Raw genomic sequence first — 11998 nt, 5'->3', positions numbered from 1 at the left:
CTGTAGGTTGGAAAGTACTTGGGCTAGCTTGTGAGGGCACTTAGCAATCCGATGGTTTTCTCCACATCCAAAACACTTGATAGGTGCTTGACATGTGGTTGGTATTACTTAATTGGCATATACCGGGATGAGTCCTTTGCCACCATCCATGTAGTACATGGGGTATTCTGTTTCATACTCATATTGCGGTTTTAATTCTTCAGGTTGGAGTTGTTGCACTTGAACTACTACAGCTATATTGGGGGCTTGAGGATACTGTGGAGGATTGGGATAACTCAATAGTTGAGGCATTGTGTCCTCATAAGGATGGGATTGAGCCATGGCACTTGTGCATTGGGTGCTAGTGCTAGCTACCTATATATTGGGATTGGCGTTTGTTGTGGTACTATTGGGGTCAGGGTTGTGCAACCCTCATATTGTAGAAGCATGTATTTACATCATGGCCTACAACAACATTGCAAATGGCACACCATAACCTTGGGGGTTGGGCTACTTTTGGTGGGTTGAGTCTTTTCCTCAGGATTGGGCAGTCATTGGTCATGCGATTGGCCATACAGCCTGGGCATCAAACATTCTCTTTTCTTGGATACTGTGGTGGTTGAGAGACACACAACTTTTTCTCTATGGCCTGCATCATTTCTTCCTTCACCCTTAAGGCCATGGCTTCCACTCAGTTCTCAATGGTGCAATCCTTTGTGGAAGTGCTTCCCTTCTTGGAATATTTCTTATGGTGAGATGACTTGATTTATAGTCATCACTATCGCTGTCAGAGTCAGTCATGCCATCCTTGATGTCAAGTGCAGCTTCATGAGCATCACTAAAATGTGCATAGTTGCTAACATTTTTCATGTCTTTGTGGATGGAAGTTTTTAGTCCAGAGATGAACCATGCAATGTGGTACTTGTCGTCAAGACGGGGAACACACCTAGCCATTAATCTTTTCATTCTTCCTAAGTATGTTCTGACCTTTCCTTTCTTGTGCATTTCCATATTTCCCAGTTGGAGGGCGGGGTCATCTTGTAGCCTTTTGGTTTGGAACCTTCTTTTGAACTACTTGGATAGCAATGCCCATGTGGCTCTTTCTTCTACGAGAAGGTCTAGGTACACTCTAAGGCCTCATTGGTTAAGTCCATGGGAAACCAAGTGTCTTTGGTTTCATTTGATTGGTTGCCTCCAGCACAACATGCTACATTGAAGAGTTGAAGGAATTTGATAAGATCCCCTCGTCCATTGTACTTTGGCATTTCCAATTTACCAAAGTGCCTTCTTCCATTGTTTTTTTTGTTGCTGCGACATTGTCGATCATAGAAATCATCGAGATGCAGAGCATCATTTACTATTTCTTCTTCAAACCTTTGATCCTCCATGTTGCTTATTTATGGTGGTAGGTTGGATGCTTGGAGAGAATCGAGGGTAGAAGAAAGTTCTTGGAAGTAGGGAGATGCAAGCCTTCAACCTGATCTTACATGCATACACAATGCTTAATTGTGTCTTTCAAGTGAGTAAAAAGACTGTGAAGTCCGAAATTGATTTCGATCTTCATAGCCTGAAAATGGCAAAAAAAAATTTGTGATTGATGGGTCAAAATCAGTGCCTATGTGGTGACAACTATTAGGAACCCAAATGATAGATAAAATATCTAAAAGTTCTTTTGAGGAAGATATTTGCATGTGTGAAATCTGGGTTCAAATCGGGTGCGATTTGTTCTCCAAACGACCAAGATACTAACCCTTGAAGAAAGGGCAAAGATGGGCAGCTTTTTTTATAAAAGCCCGTCCTCTTTTTTATTTTAATTTTTGTAGGATGGTTAATCAAATGTAACCTAATGTACCTAGCTATAATTAGCCAAACTAAAATATGGATTGCTTCTCTTTGTTTTGGGTGTGTGGGTTGAGTTGGTTAACCTATCCTAACCTATGAGCATTAACTAGACTATAGTTAAACCTTCTCAACTCTTCTCTCTCCTCTCTCTACCTCTCCTCTCTCCTCTCTTCCTCTTGTCTCTCTTTACCTCTCCCTCTCTCTTCCTATACTCTCTCTCACCCGCGAGTGTGTATGGGGGTGAGGTTCGCGGTGGTGGTGAGTTTTGGTGGTGGCGAGTTTGCACGGGTGGCAGAGGGGCAGAGGTGGCAGTTGGACACACAAGGTGACGACGATGACCCAATCAACGGGCACAGTGCCCTCGGTAGGTGGTGGTGGATGGGTATGTGTTGAGATGATGGTGATGCCTTTTGCATGGCCCAAGGGTGCATGCATGGCAGTTTTCATCAAAGCACGTGCCACCTGAGGGGTCCTGTGCCCAAGGACATGCTGTGCTCAAGGGCTAGCACTTGAGGGTGTGTGATGCTCAAGGGCGATCAGCATTCGAGGAGGATTTGAGGCGGGTTAGGGGGGATTGCGGGAGGAGAGAGGTGAGGGGGAGAGGAGTTAGAAGGAGAGAGGAGGGTAAAGAGAGGTGGGTGTAGAAGGAGAGTAGAGAGAGGCAACATGGGTGAGGAGAGAGGGAACAAAGAGGGAAAATGGATGAAGGGTGGTGGAGGAAGGGGGGGTAGTAGTGGGGATATAGGAAGAAGGGAGGAGGAGAGAGGGGTGGTGGAGGGGGAGGGGGAATGGAAGAGGGGTGGTGGAGAGGGATGGAAGGAGGGAAATGGGTGAGGGGTGGAGAGAGAAAGGAGATGGTGGAGTGGAGAGAGGTAGGGGGATGGTGGGTTGGAGAGAGAGGAAGGGGGTGGTGGGGTGGAGAGTAGAAGGGGGAGTACCTTTGGTGGAGGTGATAGAGATGGGGGGTGTGGGGGTTCTCACAAAAAAGTGATGGCGGAAGGGAGGGATGGACATAAAAAGTGGAGGTGGTGGGGGGGAGGGAGAAAGTGGGAGGTGGAGATGGAGTGGGGAGCTTGACGGAAAAAGTGGAGGTGGTGGGAGGGAGAAGGTGGATGGAAAGTGGAGGAGATAAGGGAGAAGCTAGATGGAAAATGTGGTGGTGGTGGTGGTAGAGATGGTGGAGGATGGAAAATGGAGGTAGACAAAAAATATGGAGGCTTGGTAGAACTTGGAGATGGAGGAGAGATGGAAGTGGCTTACAAAAATGGGGGAAAGAAGTGTGGGGGGGGTGTTGCTTTTATAGGATGTGGGGGGTTTAAGGGTTACTTTTTTGTGATTAGTGTATTGATGTGCTTATGTAAAGTCAACACTGTTTAGGATGTAAACCTTATCCTTTTGCACCAATTTGAAGCATTTTTTCACTCCTTTGCCTTGAGGGATGTGTCTCGAAGGGGGTTCTTTTTCATGCATGCAAACATGTGCTCTACTTTCGCTTTCGGCACGAACCTCCCTAGCAATAGTGCTAATATGTTGTCAATGTCCAGGTTCCGTAGGTGTGGTCACGTACAATCTTGTCTTTGTAGCATAGGTATTCATAAGTGTAGCATAGGTCCTCGGGCCATATTCTGGTGAGAGGCATAGGCTAAAGTGGATCTCATGCATGCATGGGTGAGAAAGAAGGCTTGATCACAATGACGGATGAAGGCTCTTGCCTCCACGAGTGTTCAAGGGTTTAGAAGGGTTTGCAAGTTTAGAAGGGGGTTAGGGTTGAGAGATCTATCTAGGAGTTCTAGGGTTCAGTAAGGGCTGCAAGATTTAGGAGTCCAGGTTTGAGGAGTGGAGAGCTAGTCTCCTTTGTGACTTTGAGGTGTAAGGGTTTAGGAGGAGGGACAAGGGAGTAGGAGGAGGAGGAGGAGGAAGGGAGGAGGAGGAGGGAGGAGGAGGAGGGAGGAGGAAGAAGGGAGGAGGAGAAGGTAGGAGGAGGAGGAGGAGGAGGAGGAGGAGGAGGGAGGAGGAGGAGGAGGAGGGAGGAGGAGGAAGGGAGGAGGGAGAAGAGATGGGAGCAAGGAGTAAAAGGGTAGGGAGTGTGGCATGCTAGAACACGATAGTGCAAGGAAGCATGGACACAATGGAGATCAATCACATGAACACAATAGTGAGTTTGAACACTGATCCCCAAAGAAAGGGAGCTTCATTCCATTGAGAGAGATTTATACATGTTGGTCTCTACACAAACCGTAGGTACCTCCAAGGTGGGACCTCTTTTGTACAGAACCTCTTGGACAAGAGTCCCTCCACTTCTTAGGGCGACCTCTTGGGCCTCTTCACAAAATGGGGGAACCTCATGAGTCCCTACATAGATTGGGGGAACCTCATGAGCCCTACACAAAGTGGGGGATGTTTTGAATCCCTCCACAAAGTGGGGGAACCTAAAAAATTGCATGCTTTTAGTTTTCTCTCTCTACATTTAATATTTCTCTCTCTAGATCTTGATTTTGCAAGTATGATTCGATCGTTTCTAGAGAGATTTTTGGCTATCGTCCTTCTTTAAGATTCATGATACTATATTTTAGGCTCAAGATGTTACAAGTGGAGCTTTGCCACTACTCTACACACATAATGATCTCATTGTCATTACTTTAGACTACACTTTTGGCCCTTGTTGCCATAGGGTTAACAATATACGATCGTGTGTACAATAGTTGACTTTTCAATCACTTTATTTGGTGACCTCCCTAATGATCTGATACTAGTTTAATCAAACATCCAAAACGGGTGATTTTGATAAAATAAAGTTTGTTGTGTTCTTTATGGAATGATCCTTGAAGGCCTGTGCCTCCACCCATTTGGTGCATAGCTAATAGAATGTATCTGTCCCTTATGTATCTGGAGGTTGGCTTCAATAGACCAATAAAATCTAGTCTCTATTTTTGAAACTGCTCTAGTGGGAGTACTAAATTTAGTGGCAATCCATTGGAATCTTTAGGTTGTCCTTCTCTTTGACAATACCAGCATTGCTTTACAAATTCATGTGCATGTCTAATAGCCATCAGCTACCATAACCCTGCTTGGAAGATTTTATGTTATTATTTCACTAAAAAAAGATCCTCTAGATACTTGCTGGTGGGCTTCTTGCAACATTGCTTGTTGCTTGTGATCCAAAATGCAGCATCAAATAATCTAATCAATACTGTGCCTATAAATTGCTCCTACGATCACCAACCATGGATTACTCTTGAGAGCCAATCTGGACCTTTGATCTTTTGACATTCCCTCTGGACATATCTCATTCATAAAAAAATGCAACAACTAATTGTATCGGTCCATCTCTTAGATGGCCACGACTTTAAACAATAGAGCATCTGGTATCTCGAATACCTTGTGTTGGAGTCTCATTGAATTCCAATATGCTAGTGTGTAATCTGCCACTAAGTGCTACTTTCTGGGTGTTCTCAACATTGTATTGAAATTCTTGTAATTGAAGTATCTATCACACCAGCCTCTCAGAGGGCTGTAACTTATTCACCAAATATAGTGAAGCCTGATGTTGACATGAGACACTACTTGATTACCCAACAAGTAATGCCAAAATTTTAGAAGTGCACAAATTATGCCCAAATCTTCTCGTTCAGTCATTGTGTAATTTCTCTTAGCTGGTATCAAAGTATGAATCGTGTACCTCATGTGTGTGTTTGCATCAGAACTACTCCCATGGTGCTCCTGTGGGAATATTGAGTGCATCCATGAAAACATGAAGTTCTAAATTTCAATCTGGTGGGATTAAGATAGGTGCTACAACCAACCTTTTCAAGAGTTGGAATGCCCATTCCTAGTCCTCTTTCCAAATAAATTGGCCATTTTTCTTTACTAATTTTATTAATGGTTGACAAGCATATCATATATACTTCAGGAATTCATTATGGCACTTCACCTGGCTAACTAATCACATCACTTCCTTTGACTTCCATGATGCCTTTGCTTCTTGGATAGCTCCAACCTTCCTTGGATCCATCTCCATGCCTTCTACAAAAATTATGTGTCTGAGAAGAACGCCTCTCCACATTTTGTTGGATTGAGATTGAGTCAAGATGCGCTACATTTGTCAAAGCAAAGCTACAAATGCTTAATGTATTCATCTTATCTCTTGAACAAACTGTAATCATAAAATAACACGAGCCTCATTAAAGTCATCAACTATGGTATGAACACTTTCATGTTCACACTTAAAACATGGGAGAAGCATTCTTCTGACCAAAATTCATCACATTGCATGCGAATGCTTCCCATTCAATCTCACAAAGAGTTTTGTACTTTCTACCATTAATTATATCCAATGAAACCATCCAAAATACTATAGGTGATTGCATCTAGCATTGTGTCGCAAAATGAAACTAGGAAAGGATTGGTGATGGTGGCTGCATTTAGCTTTTGATAATCAACACACACCCTCAAGTTTCTATTTGTCTTCTCTTATATTTCTTACAGCGGCTGACAAGAATGGAGGTTCGCGGGAGGTTCGGGGAGATAGGAGAGAGGTTCGAGGAGGAGGAGGGAGGTTTGGGGAGAGGAGCAGTTGTGGAGAAGAAGAGAGAACATCAACTAGGAGAGCTCGATCCCCCGATTTCACATGGTATCAGAGCTTAGGTCTAGTTCTCCTAGATTAGTTTTAGAATGAAAGATTGGTTTTAGATCTCTAGATTCTTCTACCATTTGGAAACTCCATCACTTAGAGGCATTTCATGGGCCGAGGCTTCGACAGTCATTGAGGCCTCTACAACCGGCTGCTTTTCTTCCATAGTTTTCTAACCTGAATGGATTAACGAGATGAGCTCTGTGAGACTCAAAAGAGACTCAAAAGGAGTCAATACTTATAGAGAGCGCAATCAAAAATGGGAGCTGGGTAGCACGACAACAACAAGGGCTGAGCTATTGGGAGGAGTGAATGTCCAAGGCAAGCAGGCCTCCATCAATGAGCCCCTGATGAACACCAGCTTCAGCAATGCCCAGCGCCCTAGGTAGTAGCATCGAAACAATGATGATGCTCCAACAGCTTGGTGACTCCACAGATGCGGGCTCACAAGTAGCAACCAAAGTTGCAGTCTCCATCCCTTTACGACTCACATGCCACTAGCAATGAAGCAAGCAGTTGGCTACACAGACATAGGGCCTACGATTACCTCGAGCTTCCACGGCCATGCAAAGTGAGGCCACATAGCAGGTAGCTTCAAAATAACCGATAGCACAGGCAGCTGTAAATCAGTTGAAGTGAGCATGTTGTAGACGGCCCGCCATCCAAGCCTCTCTAGCGACGCACGAAGCAAAAAGCTCCTATGACCTGTGCTCAAACATCACGACTGGCTCAACACCATAGCAGCAAGCGGCTGCTCTTGACCCGCAACAAAAGCCTACGCAACCATCCAAGGTATAGAGACCTTCACGGCTCCCTCGACACCTGCGGCAAAGACTCTCTGAGCTCTGTGCTCTCGGTGACCACGAAGCTCTAGGCAATCGATGCCTTCAATAAACTCCTACAATGATCGGGCTTAGCCAACTCCGAAAAGCCAGTGGCTCCTGCATCCTTAGCTATGCAGTAGAGCACCGTCGCCATCGCCATTCAGGACGCCATGCCCTCCTGAGAGCCATTTGACAAACATAATGCCACGTGGTAGATAAGGCCATGTGGCTAGCACAACCGTGAATGCTTGGTTAGCATAGGTAAGGGTCATGGTTAAAAAATTGACACATGGCAGATAAGATTGGGTGTGGGTGTGGGTAAGTTAAACCATGGTTAAGACTTAGGGTTAGGTTAATGCCACATCATCATGCAACCACCTAAGCACACAGTCCCTTCATAAGCACAGTGTGTCTGCAGCATATGAACAGCCTCTGCCACATCATCAAAGCCCCCTCTTCTTCACAAAAACTTCAACAAGGTGTAACTTCCAATCCAGGAAGAATTTGGACACGCTCCAAAAAGGAAAAGTGATCGCGTTTTTGAGCTCTATGTGCCTGTCAAGTCAAAATCATTGTTAGCAATTAGACACTGCCGTTGAAGCAAAACAAAGCTCATGGTAAGACCTTTGCAAATCGAAAAGCAACGCATGAATGCACAAGGCATGCCAAAAGCTCAAGTGTATGAGATGACCATAGGACAGAGCATGGCATTCACACATAAAGCATCAAGGCACATGGAAGAACAAAGTGTCATGCATCAAGCTACATTGAGTAAAGATGTGAACGCCATCGACATCAAACATTGAGAAGCAACAACCTTTCCCACCTTCAGCCCATATGTTTGTAAATCAAACCTGACCACCTGAGAGTAGCCATGTAAGCACCTAGGGGAGAAATTGATCTTGTAATACCCACACTTGACCACCTTAAGTAGCAATGCATGCACTAAGGGGAGGTGATGGATTTGTAACTCACATCTGACCACCTTGTAGTAGCCAAAGGATCATGGCACCAAGGGGAGGTGTTGAGAGTTGTGGTGCCATGAGCACATGTAGAGCAAAGGTATAAGTACATTCCCTCAATAAAACTCAATGATGCCCATGATGCTGTAACATGGCTTACATCCAACCTCTCCACATGTGCGCATTCAACATACAATAAACAAAGCCTTAAGAATAGTGTAGTACGTAGAGTGTTCCATGAAGTGAAAGTAGATGAAGTTCAAAGGAGAAGTCGATACGATTGCAAGAAAAGTAAAGGAGTCTGTGGTCTGTACAGCATATGGGGCTTTTCAAACAACTAACTAATTAAAACAAGAAAACTTTCTTATTTCTGCAGTGTGTGCATAATAGGGGATCATGACAATTGTGAGAACATTGCAACTGTGAAGACATGGGAGCGAGTTCAAGTTTTCCCTCTACATTAAGATGGAGGGACAAAGAATGGAAAGACAAACAATGACTTGCCATAGTTTGGGGAGAGTTTCGATGACCTCATTAACTAGGGGGATAACTTTGCAGTTGTCGTTGCCTCTGGGGAGAACAAGGAAGATGACCCATAATTTATGTTGCAGTGCACAAAACCTAAGCACAAGGTTGAGGAAGCATTTATGGATAATTGGGGAACAACATATGAGAAGTGGTAAGTAGTAGTCGGAGCTTCTTAGTATAAAAAGCATCCAAGAGAGGCCACCATTACGAACTGCTACATAAGAGTCCACAAACATTTGTGTACTCTCATCTAGTAAGAGATATTAAGTTCCAGATGCAACTTGTGCCACAACGAAAAAACAACAAGAGTGTCTTCAAATTAGATTTAGACATGCATGAGCACATCTTGGGGTATCTTCTTGGAGAGATGGATGAGGACGACTAAGATAGTACTAAGAAAATGTAGTCTCATTGCAAGGAAATAATATTCCACTTATCTTGGAAAATGGAAAATGTATTTGAGAATACGCTTCTTTTAGTAAATCCCAAACTAACCATTGCACTTGTTTTTGTAAATGCCACACAATAAATCCCATGCTTGTTTTTAGTATATCCTAAACAACCACCGTGCTGGTTTTATTAAATCCCATAACGAATCCACAAATCCACAAATCCATTCATCTTGTAATAATAAAAGCAAACCACCATGCTGGTGGCTATTAATATCCTAGTGTGCAACCAACCACCATGCTAGTGACCAAGTACTTATCCTATACTACCTCCGTGCTATCCTAAAATTCGTTGCACAGTGCTATACTAAAACAGTTCCCTTTAGATTGGTTATCTTTAAATGTCAGATTTCAACCATCGGGCTACTTAAAAAATGTAAGTATTAACATGGAAACAGACCGACACAAAATTAGGTATTACCAGCACCATAGATTATGGATGATGGCAATCTGAGAAAATCCACAAGTCTAAGAAATGCCTGCAAGAAATGGCTCAAGGAAATTCCAAACTCCCATTTATCTTATCAACCTCTCTACAGCAAGCATCCCCCAGCTCTTTAGGCCAGTTTGATGAACTATTATCGTAGACCTCATTACTCACTCAGAACACCAACTGCTTGCTTGCCTCTGCCAACTTGTACACCCATAGTAACTCCTCTTTTTGCTTGGGGTCCTCTTCATCCTGGTATTGGTGCCCTATATAACTTCGCGCCACCATCATGTCCTGCTAAAAGATACATATATCATGAGCTTGACAAGTACCTTAAAGGAGTAGGAAAAATGATAGCCAGGGAAATTAATATTCACCATCTTTGCCGACTCCAAGTCATGCAGCCAATTACGAAGCATGTCCTCCTTGTTAGGTATTTTCCTCCCTCTTCTCTGGGTCTGTTTCTATGAGGAGGTCATCATTATTCTCAAATAGAACATTATCAGATAGAACATTATTCTCAGATAGAATTTGAGCATTCCAAAGTCTTTTGGGTATGCCATAGATTTGTAGTAGGTGGATCGGTGTACAGAGTTTCGGGGCTAGATTTCATTATGGGCTCTTAGTTATGTCTGCACTGTACATAAATAGGGAGAGAGTTCATTGAGCCCGACCTTCTCATTCTTCTTTCATACAACCTGACATGTCCACCTCTCATCTGCGTTGTGGCCCCAAAATGGTCCCGAAAATAGTTTTGTGTTTGGCTACACTTAAGCAAACTTTCACCCGAGAGATCTCTCTCGAATCACTCTCAAGGACTTTCCTTGTGATTATTTGATAGATGTTCCTCTGTTGGTATGAACTGATTGGTAGTACTATGCACCTTGTGACACAATACCTATGTGGCCGATGTGTATAAAGAGAGTATGGAAGGTCACTTCCTCCCTTATGTTGAGTTTCCTTCTATGGAGGATTTTGGTGTAAACTCTGAAATAATGGCAGAATTGGATGTTGGAAAGTAGTATCCCCAATTTGCTCTTTCTACATGGTTGGGCTAGAAGACCATTTCCACCTATTTTGGGAATGTATTGAGTTGGACAAATATTGGAGGATGATTTTCCATGGTTGTCTAAGGCACAGGTTTGTGTGTAGCTCAAATGAAAGATGATATTCTTGGGGGATAAGGGCAAATTGAACAACAACCAATATAGGGTTTGGCAGATTGTTTAGGGTGTTGTGTTGCAAGAAATGGGGAGAATGAGGAATGCTATCTTGTTTCGACATGTGAAAATGCCTCAAGGTTTTGGGTTCCTACTCAAGAACCAAGTACTCAATGTGTTGAGATACTCTGGTCACACAGAGATGAAGATTGCAACTTGCCCTTTAAGATCTTATGTGATGTTCTCTAGGCTCACTAAAAGCTGTTTTCCATTTCATTTCTTGTAATTTTTTCTTTTTAATAGTTCTCCTTTTTTGTTGTACCAAAAAATAAAATCTAAATCGATAGAATGAGTAGGGCGAGTATTGTGTGGTGAGTATGCAAATTTCAAAACATTCATAGCTTAGGGAATGCAAGATTGGCACAGTATGATAGGATGCTTACAAGTCCACATCTAATAGGGCCGGTTATGAAATATGGCCACATGATGAGCAAAAAGCTACCTTGCTATGAGCACAAAAGTCATGCCCCAATAGGAAATTCACACTTGATGGATACTTCATAGGGTTTGAGGTTTACACATTATACAAAAGAGGAGATGACATAAGGGGGCATAAGGGGACCTTAATGCAAAGATTCATCATCTAGGTTGTTAGCAAGATTACCCCTTCATTTAGGTTCCCACCTAGGACTCTTGCCTTCTAGAACCTAGTCTAGGATATCTACAGGACTGAGGTTTACCTATAGTTTAAGTCTATTCCATGACACTTTCTGGATCCTAGCTTTGAGCTTTGTTATTCATGTTTGCTTTGAAGACTAAATTACCCCTTCATACTTTGGCTTTGCACTAGAGACCGATTATGAATTAACGCTTGCCTCTTCATCCTCCTTCTTTGGGGGATCATATGTGAGGCAATCATCTCTAGCACCCCTTCTCAATGATTCAATGTGGGCCTCATTACATGAGATGCTCCATGTGTTCTTTAGATAGAGCCTTGGTGAGATGTGGTAGTTTCCTTTGTGTGGGGAAATTGCATTTGTAGTTCATTATCTGAACAAGTTTCGATAAATTTATCTCTACCTTACCCTAGGAATTTTATTATATCCTACTCTTGTAAATGATAAACTTTTAAAAAGGTCACTCCTTTTTAAACTTTATACCATTGTGGAGGAATGATGGGGTTCTTTGAGCTTG

This window comes from Dipteris shenzhenensis, chromosome 6 (assembly GCF_047967505.1).
Source record: "Dipteris shenzhenensis isolate YYH24624 ecotype China chromosome 6, Dip_SZ_1.0, whole genome shotgun sequence".
In the NCBI taxonomy this organism is placed as follows: domain Eukaryota; kingdom Viridiplantae; phylum Streptophyta; class Polypodiopsida; order Gleicheniales; family Dipteridaceae; genus Dipteris; species Dipteris shenzhenensis.
Note: the sequence above shows the minus strand (reverse complement) of the source record.